Source organism: Pectinophora gossypiella, chromosome 5 (genome assembly GCF_024362695.1).
Source record: "Pectinophora gossypiella chromosome 5, ilPecGoss1.1, whole genome shotgun sequence".
NCBI lineage: Eukaryota > Metazoa > Arthropoda > Insecta > Lepidoptera > Gelechiidae > Pectinophora > Pectinophora gossypiella.
In genome coordinates this window covers 9,802,891-9,820,242 of record NC_065408.1, presented here as the reverse complement: position 1 = coordinate 9,820,242, position 17,352 = coordinate 9,802,891, and the positions used below count along the sequence as shown (strand labels likewise).

Sequence of the window (17,352 nt, the reverse complement as noted above, 5' to 3'; positions counted from 1 at the left end):
AATAGCCAAAATAGTCATATAATTGATAGCTAAAATAGCCAACAAATGTCAAATAGCAATATTGCTTTCTTAGATGAATTGCTTCCATGTGGCCATTTTAACCCCCCTGGTGGTAACGCACATCCCGAACATTCTATTAAAATAATTTGTTCGGGCGGTTCATATACAAAAATAATTGTTTAAAGCATTAAAATACAAACGTGTTTACTTTCTTCATACGCATCCATATCTGATATGGATATCTATTTCAAATGCAAAACAATAAAATAAGTAAATAAGTATGGCTCCGTTGAATAGATCGTTTGTCAATAACAATAATGATGAAAGTGTCAGTTTCTCTTTGTAGTGTTCAATAAAGTCTTCGAACACAGAGGAGAAGTCTATTTATCTATCAGTCAAAATAACGTGAAACTAGTTACAATTCGGTGTTGAAAATATTCACCAATCTCAGTGATATATATATGTAAATGCTATAGCTTAGCTTAGGCATCTATTTATATTTAGTTAATACATTACTAGGGCTCACCCTGCTTAATGAGTAGTTTAACTATTTCATAGCCGTAATTCTTATCATAAGTAGGTATTTAAAAAAGCAGAAAGTAATTTCAACCAGAAACATGAAATCTGGTCACGAAGATGCCGTAATACAATTTTTAATCTGCAGTAATTATGTTGCAATATTTATAATATTTCTTCCGCATCAAGTCAGGCATTAAACATAATCTTGCCATCTAACAGACATTAGCATCACGATCACTGGTAGTTCGTTTTTGGATATCGCGATATTACATAAACAGTACAGATATGTCCCTCTTTGAGGTTCCGTGATTGCACTACTGGACAATATGCCGGACGGAGTAAGTATAACTATGACTATAATCTACACTTCTCTGCACTGCGATTTTTTGTACGATTTCTTTCCATTACTATTACATTATCAAAGCAATTTTTATATCTGAAATTGTAGTCCATGTAAATAAACAAATTCAAACTAGGATTTGATGCTACAATTTTCAAAACATTTAGTTTAATTAATTTTTTGATATCATTTACTACATATTGCCCTACTCTACAAATACCTACGTGTAAAATTAAACTGAGTTACAGTTATTAAGTATATTTTAGTATAATAAATAACATCGTAACACAACATTATGCAGTTATACCCAGTCGTGAATAGAAAGTGAACATAACTCACTGTTAAACTGTCGCATATAAACACATTATGACTTAATGATTTAGTTGGAATCATAAAAATGGTAATAGCCAGTAAGGTGCGCTACTTGCAGTCAACATTGTAGGCTCTACTCTGAATGTGTCCATTCTTTACCACTAAAGGGGGACGAGCAATAATATATTAGTATCAGTGATCCATCCAGACTTACATACATACATAAACTGCCTATATACGTCCCACTGCTGGGCACAGGCCTCCCCTCAATCAACCGGAGGGGGTATGGAGCATACTCCACCACGCTGCTCCACTGCGGGTCGGTGGAGGTGTTTTTACGGCTAATAGCCGGGACCAACGGAAGCACGGAATCATCTTACTTTTTCGAACAATCAGGTGATTCAAGCCTGAAAAGTCCTTACCAAACAAAGGACAGTCTCACAAAGTGATTTCGACAATGTCCCCATCGGGAATCGAACCCGGACCTCCAGATCTAACGCTCTAACCACTAAACCACGGAGGCTGTTATCCATCCAGACTTACATCATCTCAATAACTGTCATCATGTTTAAAAGGACTCAATCCGTTTATAAACTCTGAATGCAGTTTTGCAGCTGAACGGATTGCTTTTCTTTAATCCCAGTAGGACAATTAAGTACCGCCCTACATCCTCTTTGGTCAACGAAAATGAGCTTGTAATAAGGACCTTTTTTTTTGACTTGACTTATTGACCTGACTTGAAACCAATTATAGTTAACCACATTATAGTTTTCGGCTTATACTTGTAGCTTACATTTAGAGTTCCTCTGTGCTTCGGAGAGCACGTAAATCGCGGTCCCGACTTTTGACATCTGTCAATAATGGTCGTTCAGCCAAGTCGGAAACTAGTCGGAAGTGAGTTATAAAGTCTGGCGAATAGGTTCCTCTCCTCTCCTCCACCAGCCTGCAGTGAAGCAATATGGTAGAGTATGCTACACATTTTTTTTTTTGACGTGACTTATTGTAGATTTGCCGCATATGACATTAACTACTTGGCCGGACAAACGGGGAGCGCTGAGGGCTCTCACCCGATACAACATTTAAGACAACAGGCCTGAGGGTGCCCAGTTGCGTGCAAACCTCGGCTCAGGGCGTCGTCTTAGAGGAAGAATATTTGAAAGAATTAATCGACCCCAATGGGTCGATACCGACAAGCGCTGAATGAGAGAAATCGTCGACCACGCCGGCGGGGTCGGTATCGGGGTTCTGAATAGACGTATTAAGGTTACATATTCGCATGACTAAGTATTATACTGTTGCCATGCCAACATGTGCACGCACGAGCTAAATAGTCTTGTTAACAAGTAAAATTCACTGACAGTTTTCGACGACAAATTAATGCTTAGCAAGTGTAGTATGCTAATACTACGAGTTTTAAAACCAATATACACATGTTAACTTCTAACCAAACAGACAAGTGTAGGTGAACGATTTATTGGATACGTCGGATTTTTTTATCAAAACCGATATAAATAGAGAGATATTACCTTAAAAAAATATAGCGTATATTATATTTTTTTAATAAACTAAATTAAAGTAAAATGAAATATTAGGTAAGATTAAAATTATTCGAATTACGACTAGATGTCGACTCTAATGCATTTTTATATATCGGATTAATTTCAGAATTTAAATAAATTTACTGGTCATATACTTTTACATCAAATATACAAATGGAACAGCCTTGTATCTGATTTTAACACTAAACACATTCAATGCAAATAAGAATGCATTGAGCAATATTACTTGACATTAATAACTCAAAGTACGTGTAAAAATTATAGACATTACTACGAATACTTGAATTACCGTATTTTAATGATTACCGTATTTATTAACAATATGGATTTAGATCTGAAATAAAAATAATTCTTTCCTCAAAAAAAAAAGTTTTTAAATAAACTTTATGATCAAGTCATAAAAATCGGGAACGCAATTTTCTAATGTACTTATTTACTTTCTATGACACTTCCTACGCATATTTTATGTAAATTAATATAATTATTATTTTAATGATTTTCTATTCACATTCTATTTACATTTAAACTGTTCACGTCATAATAATGTACTAGTTGGTTTTCCATAAACATAGTGCATGGAATTTGTAACAACTGCATACCTATTAGGTACATGTCTGCCATAATTCACCCTTATAGGATACCTACACTATTAAACTCGTACTATTTAGATAAAGAAACTCGTTTTACATACGAAGTCTTAATATGGAAATGATGAACCTTATTATGGTAACAGATGACAAGCCCATATCATCTATAATGTGGGAATGTGCACAATCTGGCGATTTTATCGACGTCTTCCCCTTCCTCTATTTCCTTGTAGCTTCCCTTCTATGATGTTTTTAATCAATTCTTCAAGTCTTATTAATTGTCCAATCGTCTTGCCTCTTCGTCTTCTTAGCTTACATGAAATAGATTAAAGAGCAGTCGTGTCTAATAAGGAAGTGAAAGAATTGGCCTTTGATAGACATGAATGGAGAATGCTACACCGACAAGAGCGCGGCTCTTAAATTAATGATGATATTTTTTTTATTCACTCCCAGTCCTGTGTAGAAGGAAAAGTAAACTATGATATAAACAGCCTATATACACTCCACAGTGGGTCGGTGGAGGTGTTTTTGGGTACTAATAGTCGGAACCATCTGCTTAACGTGCCCTGGGAAGCACGGAATCGACTTATTATTTCAGACATTCAATGTCCTTACAAAGGAAAATTACAAAGTAATTTCAACTATGTCCTCATGGGAATCAAACCCGGACCTCCAGATCGTGAGCCCAAAGCTCACTAGTCCGCGGAAGCTGTCTTCTAATATAAACATATATATCTTCTTATATATATTTTGAGATATTTTGAATTTCGAATGCAAATCGAGTTGATCAAGTAATATCGATTTGGGGCGGGTCATCCCGAAAGGAGTTGTAGGTGGCGCTAGTGTAGCGGCAGAGTAGACACGCTTCTAAACCATTTGCTTCAAACTTTATTAAGATATTCTTTACGAAATTAGTTCAGTGTCAGTGCCGACCGATATAACGATCAAGCAGCCCATAAAATCCATTAAATATATAGCTTAAATTATTACCAGTCTTACTCATGACTCATGACCAATTTATGGCCAAACTGAGTGTATCCGATACACACCCCATATGTGCATAAAAGTGACGGTGACCGCGATGACGGGTGCGGGAGAAAGCCACGCGCGTGCGCACTGCGCAGGGTGCAGCTGCTGCATACAATATACGATATGTTGCAGTATCTATAGTTAGGCATATACGTGTTGTTGGCATCTTTACATCATCCAGCCAAGTGGTTCATCATTCTTCAAATTCTCCATTCTTATCTATCAAAGCCCTATTCCTTCACTTCCTTATAAGACACGACGTTCGCCTTCTCTTTAATCTGTTCCATGTAAGCTCTTCTTGGTCTTCCCCTTCCTCTCTTTCACAATAATGTCAAGTGAAATAAAAATTCTATTAGTTACTTAAAACACCTTAAAATTATCAACAGATAGCGTAGGTATATAAATAGATTCGGAACCCTATTTCCGTGCCGTACTTGGCTACGGAACCCTTAAATGCATTGATTTTTTTAAATAGTAGGATGACACGCAAGAGTCGATAACATTCAATTAAACGATACACAAAATGGTTATTATCTAAACACTGTATAATACTAAAACGTTAATTAGTGGGTATCGTTTTATTGTTATATCGTTCCAATAGCTAACAATCGTGTTGGAAGCTTCTAGAACTATTAATGTATGTAACGAACGTGAAAGCACCCAGTGGCGCGCGTTGATGTCTTTTGTATGAGCGGCATTCAAACACTACTGTAGAGGCCATAAAGTAGAAGCCGAAACAAGTGTAATAAAAATATCAATTTTGTATGGTACTATATAGCAACCTTGTGATTCTATACTATTTATTTTATGGCTTATACAATTTTTGATAAGACAAAGATATAAGGATATAAATAACAACACCGTCAATTTTAATTATTAAAAACAAAACTTTGCATTATAGACAAAATAAGCAAAGAATAGATATAACAAAAGGTGGGCGTATCTCTTAAAAAAAATCTCTTCTTCTGGACAAAGGCCTCTTGCTGGAAACAGGCCTTCCTTGAATCAACCGGAGGGATTATGGAGCATACTTCGCCACGCTGCTCCACTGCGGGTTGGCGGAGCTGTTTTAAGACTAATAGCCGAGACCAACAGTTTAACGTGCCACCCGAAGCATGGAATCATCTTACTTTTTCGGTAAATCAAGTGATTCAAACCAGCGGTGTTGTTACCAAACAAAGGATAGTCTCGCAAGTGATTTCGACAATGTCCCCAACGGGAATCGAACCCGGACCTCCGGATCGTGAGCCCAATGCTCTAACCACAAGACTACGGAGCCTGTTGAATATATAAATAAAATTATATTTGAAGTAACAGTACCTTAGTTAATATGCAATTTCTAAGTGAATCCGGGAAATAAGTAATACAAATTATCTGTGACATGTTTGATATTCATTTAACCACAGCACAGCTACTACAGTGATAAAATAAAATGTATTTTCCTCTTTGTCATTCGCCGCATCGTTTCCTCATTGCATGTAAACAAACAATCGTATAGAGGCCTTTGTACATCGCCTGACACACTGACATCGCATCTTCATACTCTACTTGTTAAGTATGTGGAAATATAGAATACAATTGCTTGTAGACGGTTTAATTTATACAATGCTCTTGAAAGCAGAACCTCGATTTACGTTTAGTCTGTCTACTTGGAGCCAGTCTCCTTTGTTTTTTTTTTTTTGTTCGAGTAAGGTAATAACAGTCATAATGTTGTCAACGATGCGACCTGCTTCGAGTTGCTTTTCTATGAAAATTTAAACTCCGAACAAAAAACCTTTGCTTGCCTGGAAAATATTACTGTTTTAATTTGGCTTCTATTGACTATTTGTAATGTCCCATACGTATTGTACTATAAGAGTTATTGATAGAAATTAATCAAAATAATTATTGTAAATTGTACAGCATTGCATGAGTCTTAATGAAGCCATTGCTATTTGGGGTAATCTATAAGAAACCAAAATTTAAAAAAAAACAGTTTTAATATTCAGCCTCCACTCACAAATAAAAGAGATCGCAAGGACATCTCTTTCACGACTTCTGATCACATTGCGGTCAAATATTGGCAATGCAAATATTGCCTTTAAAAATATTGAAAATTTTTCATCATATTTTATTTAAATCGAAGAGATAACGGTAACGGTATTTTTAAAATTTCAACGTCTTTTTTTCTCGTTTATCATGCGGTGGATGTACCTCTAACAAATAGTACTTTCAAAAAATAAGTTTTCAGTATCTTTCTTGAGTATGTTACGTGGCAATAAATTGAAGAATTGGCCGCCCCCATTCTTTTGTTTACTCTTGCTAGTGTCATTGTGTTGTAAATTACTCTGAACATGGAAGCCTTATTTTCTTGTTAACAAATAAAGCCTAAAATTGATGAGCTTGATCATCCACCTCACAACCACATAATAGAACAAGATTTAAAATGCTATGTTACGTACTTAGTAAAATCCGTAATAATACTTTATACAACTATTATATTATCGACGTTTACTTTACTTGTCGACGAGAGTCGAAAACATATTCCGCATATATTCCTCCAAAAGAGAAAAATAAAAAATGCAATAAAACAGTGCAGGTAGTTCATATTAAAGTTAAATCGTAATGTTTATTAGTACTCGTACAGAACATATAGAACATTGCAAGATTTATACTTATGAAACAACAAGTTTCACCAAACACGAACGAAAGTATACGATCGATGAAAAAAAACACTCACATATCGTTATTTACCTGTATTATATGACTACAATGATTGTCTTATAATTTGATGCAAATCTGATATGCAAAAAATACGCAGCGAATCAACTTGCGTCCCAGATAACCAATCAGTGGCGTAACTCTGCGACCTGTGAAATACTAGGTAAGTAAAAAAGTTAAGATATAACAAAATACTTTACGAACTAGGTCGATATAATCCAACTTTTTTATCTATACTTATAATAAATCTGTAGAGAGGTCAATTCTGTACATTAAATATTTTTTCAAAATAACTATCAGGGGGTGATAAGTGATCGATACTGATGCCAAAAATGCAATCAGTAAAATTTTTGTCTGTCTGTCTGTCTGTCTGTCTGTCTGTCTGTCTGTCTGTCTGTCTGTCTGTATGTTCCTTATAGAAACAAAAACTATTGGACGGATTTTAATGAAACTTGGTACAATTATTCTTCACACTCCTGGACAGGTAATAGTATACTTTTCATCACGCTACAATCAATAGGAGCAGAGTAGTGAAGGGAAATCCTTTTGTATGAAAAATCTAAACCACTCAAGTTAGACGTTTGAAATTTGGCATGCAGGTACCTTAGATATCGTAGAGGTGCACTAAGAAAGGAATTCCCGAAATTCCTACGGGAACGGGAATTAGCGGGAAAATTCTTTTGTATGAAAAATCTAAACCACTCAAGTTAGACGTTTGAAATTTGGCATGCAGGTACCTTAGATACCGTAGAGGTGCACTAATAAAGGAATTCCCGAAATTCCCACGGGAACGGGAATTAGCGGAAAAATCCTTTTGTATGAAAAATCTAAACCACTCAAGTTAGATGTTTGAAATTTGTCATGCAAGTACCTTAGATACCGTAGAGGTGTACTAAGAAAGGAATTCCCGAAATTCCCACGGGAACGGGAATTAGCGGGAAAATCCTTTTGTATGAAAAATCTAAACCACTCAAGTTAGACGTTTGAAATTTGTCATGCAGGTACCTTAGGTACCGTGGAGGTGCACTAAGAAAGGAATTCCCAAAATTCTCACGGGAACGGGAATTAGCGGGAAAATCCTTTTGTATGAAAAATCTAAACCACTCAAGTTAGACGTTTGAAATTTGGCATGCAGGTACCTTAGGTACCGTAGAGGTGCACTAAGAAAGAAATTCCCGAAATTCCCACGGGAACGGGAATTAGCGGGAAAATCCTTTTGTATGAAAAATCTAAACCATTCAAGTTAGATGTTTGAAATTTGTCATGCAAGTACCTTAGATACCGTAGAGGTGTACTAAGAAAGGAATTCCCGAAATTCCCACGGGAACGGGAATTAGCGGAAAAATCCTTTTGTATGAAAAATCTAAACCATTCAAGTTAGATGTTTGAAATTTGTCATGCAAGTACCTTAGATACCGTAGAGGTGTACTAAGAAAGGAATTCCCGAAATTCCCACGGGAACGGGAATTAGCGGAAAAATGCTTTTGTATGAAAAATCTAAACCACTCAAGTTAGACGTTTGAAATTTGGCATGCAGATACCTTAGGTACCGTAGAGGTGCACTAAGACAGGAATTCCCGAAATTCCCACGGGAACGGGAATTAGCGGGAAAATCCTTTTGTATGAAAAATCTAAACCACTCAAGTTAGACGTTTGAAATTTGGCATGCAGGTACTTTAGTACACTTAAAGCTTAGTTGCAACAGGATATTACAAAATTCCCACGGGAACGGTAGTTAGCGGGAAAAAACATTTGTATGAAAAAATCAAATCTAAATAAAAGGAGAAACTGACAGACTCAGTGACTGACACATCAACGCATAGCCTGAACGGCTAAACGTAGGCATTTGAAATTTGGAAGGAACATAGCTTAGGTACCGTAGAGGTGCACTAAGAAAGGAATTCCCGGAATTCCCACGGGAACGGAAATTAGCGGGAAAATCCTTTTGTATGAAAAATCTAAACCGCTTAAGTTAGACGCTTGAAATTTGGCATGCAGGTACCTTAGTTAACTTAAAGCTTATTTGCAACAGGATATTGCAAAATTCCCACGGAAACGGGAGTTAGCGGGAAAAAAACATTTGTATGAAAAAATCGAAACCGCGTAAGATAGATGTTTTCAACTCAATTCAATTAAATTATTTATTGCATTCCATGTAGTACAATGGGGTGTTACATAGGCATAGGAACTAAAGTTGAAGGGAAGAGAGGAAGTGTGTATTAAAATTAAAACTCAATGAACAATCAATTAAAAAAAAATCAATTCAATCAATTGATTGCATGCATGCATACCTTAGTAAAAATAAAGTTTATTTTTGGCTGTATTTTGAAAAATGGGAGTTATTGGGAAAACAATTGTATGAAAAAATCTAAACTGCATAAGTTACATGCTTGAAATTTGATATGCACTCCCACACACACAATGATCTCTCTCTTATATAACACGCCACGCGGACGAAGTCGCGGGCAAAAGCTAGTTATTTATATATTTATTTATTCTGGAAAGTTTACACGCAGTACAAGGCTTTAAATATTTAGTACTTACCTACAATATCATGTTTATTAATATTTAAGAGAATAATTATTACTTGTCAATGTGCAATTCGACTTACGCGTCTGCGTTTCCGTGCGTTCGTTTACATTGACCACAACACTGTTTGTGGGTCAACGAGACGCACGCGGTAAGAAGGTCGCAGTTTACAACATTATCAATCGTCAAAATATTAAATAACCAAAACGTGATTTTGTAACTCGCCTGCGGCACACAATGCAACTGTTTAAGATGTAGTTAACGGTTTAGCAGGCTGCAACCATTAAGCCAGGTACGATTGAAAGCTATTATTTTAATTGCGCGCCGCCCGTCGGTAATGTTGAAATTGCATGGTACCCGTAGATTTTATAAGAGACGTTTATGTAAATCTAAACTGGTAAAATAAAACATCATTCTTTTTTAAAAAAGAGGAATTTGAATGCATGCATTTATGTAAACAAATGTGTTGCATTCGTATATCGAGTGTTGTATCTGTTTAAAACATACCTGTGCGTTACATAACTGGCAGGTAGGTAATTACTCGTAAATTATATTTTTACAATAAAACTGCCAAGAATTAAGTCACAGAAACGACAATAAAACGCTTCATGTAATCATGAAGGTCCGATATAATCCATTTCGGCATTTCGCAGTATCCATGTCGGTCGAAACAAGCGCGTCTCGTCGGTTACGTAAAGGCCGTTCGAACAATACGTTGCGACAGGTTGCGGGCGACGGCCTACGAGTCGCGCACCTCAGGGCGGGCCCGGCCTTAATACAACACCACACAACCGCGCATTAGCGACGCGATACCTCGAAACTAATCGTTTGTCTTTACTCACCTATCAATTACAAAGAAATTGCCTCTTATTTCACAGCTCTGACATTTGTTATTATATCAGAGTTAGCAGTTTAAGGCAGTGCGTTAACATTGCATCACCGGCGTCGTTTCCGCGCTCGCCGGCTCGGGAAGTGGTTTGTTTTTTGTACCACCGATGGCGATTGCAGCACGCCCGGTGTTTTTATTACCCAAATCGATTGATGACTTTATAATCTTCCGGTCGCCTTATCGTGTAACAGAATCAACTCAACACTAATCTCAACGATCAGTGAAAGCAGATCGTTCCACCAAATTATAACATAGACGTATATCTTATGATTGTCACCGTTACTACATCGCTTTCTTAAATCTTCTGAATTAATTAAGTTGTTGATGAATTACAGCCTACAGGTGGAAAGTTGTCGGGCCGAGGGCAATATTTTGCCAAGTAAGTATAATAAATAAGAATATCAAGTAACTTATTTCCTAACTTATTCGCAACAAATCGGAAATAGCTATTCCCTAATTAAAACTAGAAGTTATATAAGAACACGTAACTTGTTATTGGTGTTATTTGTAGTAAAATTTGACATTATTATATAACACTTGATGGTTCATTAATTATCTACAAACAGAGCATGTTAATAGTGAGCATGCAATTATACACTAATTGGCTTATAAGAGTTACAGTTTTACTACTTAAGACTGTTTGAACGGTATTAATAATACCACCACAGCAATGAAAAGGAATCTCTTTTCTGTTTTCTCTGACTACCACATTAACCATAACCACCCAACCATTTTAACATGGTTTGAACTAATACTCCACCTAACCGCAAAAATGCAAAAATATGCGCACATTTTTCAAAATGTCTTAGTCGCTTTTGGTCTTATTAGTAAAATTCCTTTTTCTCAAAATGTCCTGCTTTACAATTTGTTCACATACAAAAATCCGTAAAAACCGTAATGTAAATTAATAACGAAGTAGCAAAATAAAAATTGTAAGCAGATTATGAAATGTATTTAATTTCAAGTCATAAAAACAAGTACTTAATTGTAAAAATTGCAATGGCACTCATGCGGATAAATATTTTCCAGAAGACGGCATAATTTACATATTGTGAACAGGTCTTTTTAAGAATAAGTCATTGTCACGTTTTGCGAAGAGATCGTTTTACTACTAAACCTCCACCAGCTCCTGTTATCTCTCCATTTAGTTGAGGATCAGATATGCAAACTTTTATCTTCATGGTTTAGAACTGCAATCAGCTTCGCCAACCTGTTGTCTTTACGCCATACGCCACGTCTTGAAACAACATTTATGCTTTAAGAAGCAAATAAGATATTAGCGAATCCTGAATTTCTTGCCAACTAACCTCTCCTTCTTCTTCATTTTTTGTGGGATAAGCGGTGAACGTCAACAATATTGACACGCCATATGCCCCATAAGCCATAATTAAATTCTAAAGTAAGTATATGAACTTCTTCGGTCATGGGCAAACACTTATAGATTCTAAAGCATAACCACACCTTTCGTAACGGACCTCGCGGCTCCATCCAAATCAGGCACCCTTGACCGATGACTAAACACGATTGACTATTCATATTATTACTAAATAACTCCTGTTATTCGCGTCTGAACAGGACAATGGTTATAAGATGCATTTGAACATTTTATGGCTGTTTAATAAAATCATGACGTTTGGCTTTGGATCGATATCTTTAATAATCACGGTCAGATGTAAATTCGGTAGTAAATCGAAATGGAAACACGAACACGACATTAGACGCGCCAAGTTAAATTGTTATTTAATTCCAATGTCTTTAGTAGACCCCCTCCGATTGATTGCGGGGAGGCTTGCGCCCAACAGTGCACTTTATGTGTGTTATGTCGTTAGTTTGTTTATCTATCTGAAGTGAAATCTGTTGCAAGAAGATAACGGCAACGACATGTAATGATCACAATAGAATATTATTTACTTCACACGGTACTTCGACCCTAGTACTAGCGTGTGTGAAGTGTTTTTGCTGTGATATCTCTTAGGAGAATTATGTTGGCATTGTTCAATCGCTTATCTCACTTTTGTAACAATGCACTAATAGGTAGGTGGAACTTGCACATTTTCATCATACACGCACACATAAACGCCATAATATTATGTACTTATTTATAAACATATTTAAAATAGGTTCTCAATGATTTTTGCTTCATTGTCTTTTAGTCTAATGTATTTGACATTCTAATTTTAACCCTTCTTATCTTATCTTATCTAGCCTAAAGTGTCCCACTGCTGGGCAAAGGCCTCCCTCCATTTCTTCCAGGACTCTCTCTCCAGTGCTTCCTCCGGCCAGCCTTCCAGGAAAGCATCCAAGTCGTCGCGCCATCTCCGCCTCGGTCTGCCGCGCCTGCGCCTGTCTCTATTCGGAGACCATTCTGTGGTGATCTTAGCCCACAGGTCGTTAGGCATCCGACAGACGTGACCTGCCCAATCCCACTTCAACTTGGCGCCTGCGTGGACCACATCCGCAATTTGAGTCTTAGAACGCAGCACGGTGTTTCTGACACGATCAGTCCGTTTCACACCCAACATGCTGCGTTCCATTGCTTGCTGGCAGACCTGAAGTTTGGACCTTTGAGCCTTTGTCAAAGACCAAGTCTGAGCTCCATAGGTTAATATTGGGAGAATGCACATGTCCACGAGTTTGCGTTTTAGAGATAGAGGTAAATCGCCTTTCATATGTTCCTTCATTGACCAATAGCTCCTCCACGCATTTTCGGTCCGTCGTGCAACTTCTTTGTCTTGACGTGACTGGAAGGAGACTATTTGCCCCAGGTAAATGTACTCATGGACATATTCCATTCCCCCATCATTTAAAACTACCCGTTTTTGTATGCTATTAGTCATGAGCTTAGTCTTTGACATATTCATCATCAGTCCAACCCTCAGGCTCGCCGAACTTAAATCCTGCAGCATTTTTTCTAACTCTGAAGCCGAGGAAGAAAGAAGGACGATATCATCGGCAAAGCGGAGATTATTCAGTCTCTTGCCACCAAGGTCGATACCCCGCCTCTCCCATTCTGTCGCTAGGCTCCGAAAAACTTCCTCTAGCGTGCTAGTAAATAGCTTTGGCGACAGAGGATCACCCTGCTTGACGCCCTTTTCAATTTTAAAAGATGGTCCCGTCGTTTCTAATTGTATAGCTGCTGTGCTATTGGCATAGATTATTTTTAGAAGATCTATATAAGTTTGTTGTATCTGTTGGTTCTGGAGTGCGTCAAACAAGGCGTCGTGCTTCAAACTATCAAACGCCTTGGAGTAATCGACGAAAGCTAGATATAGAGGCAAATTGAACTCTGTATGCTTTTCCAATATCTGGTTCAATGTATGCAGGTGATCAGTGGTAGAGAGTCCCGGTCGAAAACCTGCCTGTTCTGGTGGTTGGTTAAGATCCAGTCTGCCAGAAACACAATATTTATCTATTTTATACCTCCACATACCTGATATTATTAATAAGTATTAAGTGTTTATAACTGCTGAAAACGATGAAAAAAACGCTAGGTAGTTATAAAGTTAGTTACCTACATATTCTCATAACATTATTGCCCATAACACTCACAGTTACTCTGAGATACAAGGTAGATATAACTGAGAAAATAAACACATTATCGTAACGGTGTACACATTGCATAAGGAATCTAACAGCACCTTCCGCATGTTTGGCGAGGCTAGGAAGTAGGAGCGAGCGAAGCAGGCGAAGCGAGCGAAGCGGGCGTGGACGGAAACTCTCGGTCACGAACACACGACAAATTACACGCCTGAGAACACATTATAGTATACATTACTCAAAACCAATGTATTGACGGTAATAATACCGATCGACATCTGTTTCCCATTTGCACTTCCAGAATGTTCTGAAGAAAGACTACCTACTCTAAATAAGACGCTGAGATCGCGTTGATCCCTAATATTTTAACATACATACTTACATAGAAAACAAGTTAGTGGGTATATTTAGCGCTCATTATTAAGGATTACAAGCGTAAATCACCTATAAAATAAACATGCTATTCTATTTTCCACGGAACATTAACGAGACTGGAGGTGTTTGTGATCGCTACGATACAGAAGTCGTCGCGTCGTTTTCATGCGTTTAAGAACTTCTTCGCTAACATATTTCACATAATAGTTACACTGCTTATTATAAATTGTGATAAAATATTTCTTATTTTCAGGGTTGATTGCAAAACTCCGCCCACTCATTTCAACAAGTGCGTTATCAAATTGTCGAAACAGCCTTTCGTAATAAATTAAGACACAAGATATTAACAAAAATTGGTTGCTATATTTATTAAATCCATTTATATTAATCCAGAACTGACAACATAACAATAAAATAGCATCACTCCTGTATCCCCAAAGGGGTACACAGAGGTGTATAGCTTAGGTAAACACCCACACCTCTTCAGTTATATTTAAGTCCCATATAATTAGAGGGCAAGTCCTAGAAACCACGTTATATCAACTAACCATGAAACTCAATTATTTACAAAATTATTTATTTTTTAAAATAAACCCACACGACGTTGGTAAACATTTGTATAAACACCTTGTTTGGCACAAGTAAAACAAATGATGTAATTATAATAATACATTACCAAGAAGCAAACTCGTATGACCAGAATTATGTCAAGCGCTGTACTATTTGGTAACCTCACAAATCTCGCGGTCAATGCAAGCTACAGTCAATAAGGCAAATCGAAATATTACCAACATTACCCACATACGTTTCTACTCATACATTATATATACCCACTTCCATTACTAATGTGGGCTAATCCCACAAATCATAAGAAATAAGAAATAATTTACTTTATATTACGAGCGTAGGACATTTATTTGAGTACCAGAGCTGTTGTAATAACAAAAAAAAACATTGTTTTTTTTTAATAATACAAAACAGGTTAGGTTACCGCAAATGCACATCTCATGTAACTATTCTTTCAATTCTAAAGATTATTAGCCTGTATCCTTCAGATCAAAACTATACCTCATAATACAAAATACGTAAATATTACGTACGTACATATTACGTAGTAATACGTCATAATCGTAATAATAGAAATTACAGTCGATTTCCACGAACTGCTACGAAGACATGTAACATGAAGACATGTGTCCTGGCTGTATTCATGTTTAAAGATATTATGAAAGAAGATTGACAGCACCTTTTTTTTGACCTGACTTATTGTTAGATTTGCCGCAGATTGCATTAACTACTTCTCCGGGCAAATGGGGAGCGCTGAAGGCTCTCACCCGGTACAACATTTAAGACAACAGGCCCGAGAGTGCCCTGGTTGGGCGCGAACCTCGGCTCAGGGCGTCGTGTGAGAGGAAAAATATGTTGACAGCACCATACCCAACAACGTGCAATATGTAGAGTCGGATTTAGAGAAAGTTGCAGGCCTTTATTCAAACAATTAAATATCTTGCCAGTCCCATGCGCTTACATCAGAGCAGCATGCTGTTTTGTTAGGGAGTATCCTTATTACTTTAAAAAATACAGTGACGTCCACCAGAGACAAAATAGGTCATGTTTTGCTAATTTACTACATCAACCACAGACTCCAACCAACATGCATAAAAGAAATGCATCAAATATGTGCATTGAATTATATAATAATCTGCCAAATGAATTGAAAATACTAACTGGAAACAAGTTCAAGAATAACTTAACGAAATGGCTTATGGACAAATGTTACTATAATTTGAAGGAATATTTTGAACATAAAAATAAATAAATTTTGTAATTTTTTAATAATAAGTATATTTTCTATAATTTTCTTTCAATGTACCATTTCTTTATTTTTTATTTTCTTATGTATATTTGTACGCCTGCATGCAGGCCGAACACATCACAACATTGTTATTTAAATTATTTTACCACCTTTTTTGTATTCTATGTGTTCTCGCAAATAAATTGATTTGATTTGATTTGATTTGAACAGGGTCCACATAATACCAGCGTCGTGGTTCACACCGCGACTTGTGCTGAGTGAGGCCCTTTTATCTCAGGACGTCCACCAGCAACCACCTTATGATCATTTCAGCGAACATCCGTTTTGTTTTTCTGTAACTGATTTGTGAAAATTTTAAATGATGTTATTGCATTATTTTTGTGTGTAGCGTCCTTTTATAATAAACTATTTCTATTCTATTCTTCTATTCGATACGTTTAACAATATTATGTAGAAGCACCTTCTAAATACACTTAGTTCTTTAAGTTATTATATAACTTAGTCTGAAGGCACTAACGTCACTTAAGTACTCTTGTTTACAAAATCACACTCCTAGGAGTTCTAAGTAGCTTTAATGCTTATAAGTGTTGTAGCAAGAACACTTAAGTAGACACGAAACTTACCGCAAATTGTTGTCAAATACTCTTCGAAGAACTATTCCAAACGTTTACAATATTTCAACTAAATTATAGTCCCAAGGTTTTTAACTTTAAATAGTTTTGCATACGTAACAATTATGCATTACAACTTAAAATGTCATATTAGTAAGTACATAACACAATATAACTGAACTATTAAACAGTTAAATTCCCATGTCGAGTTTGATAAACTAAGCATAACATAAAGTCAATAGACTGTTATATAACAAAGTCAACAGTCACCTTGTTTCTGAGCTAACCGATTGAAACTTAGCATTTCGCACGCTCTGTCTTGTGTACGCTGTGTAATAAAAATGGTTTCAAGTTGAAAAGCAGCCTTCTCTATTCAGTTTGACATTTCCTTAGCATCATTAAAATTGACAATAATGTTGTTTTGTGCAACAGTCTAACGGTTTATTAGTATTCAAAGACGCCTTTTAAATTAAAAGAGCGGTTCTGCAACTCACTTGACAGTGAGTTGAAGCCTGACGTCTTTAGATATTATAATCGAGGTGACCAAAA

General features: G+C 36.5%; 1 protein-coding gene across 2 annotated transcripts in view; it reads left to right on the top strand.

The window, feature by feature from the left end:
- Positions 1-17,352, top strand: part of LOC126367155 (pancreatic triacylglycerol lipase-like) — a 50,490-nt gene that overhangs the window by 20,757 nt on the left and 12,381 nt on the right. The window lies entirely within an intron of this gene.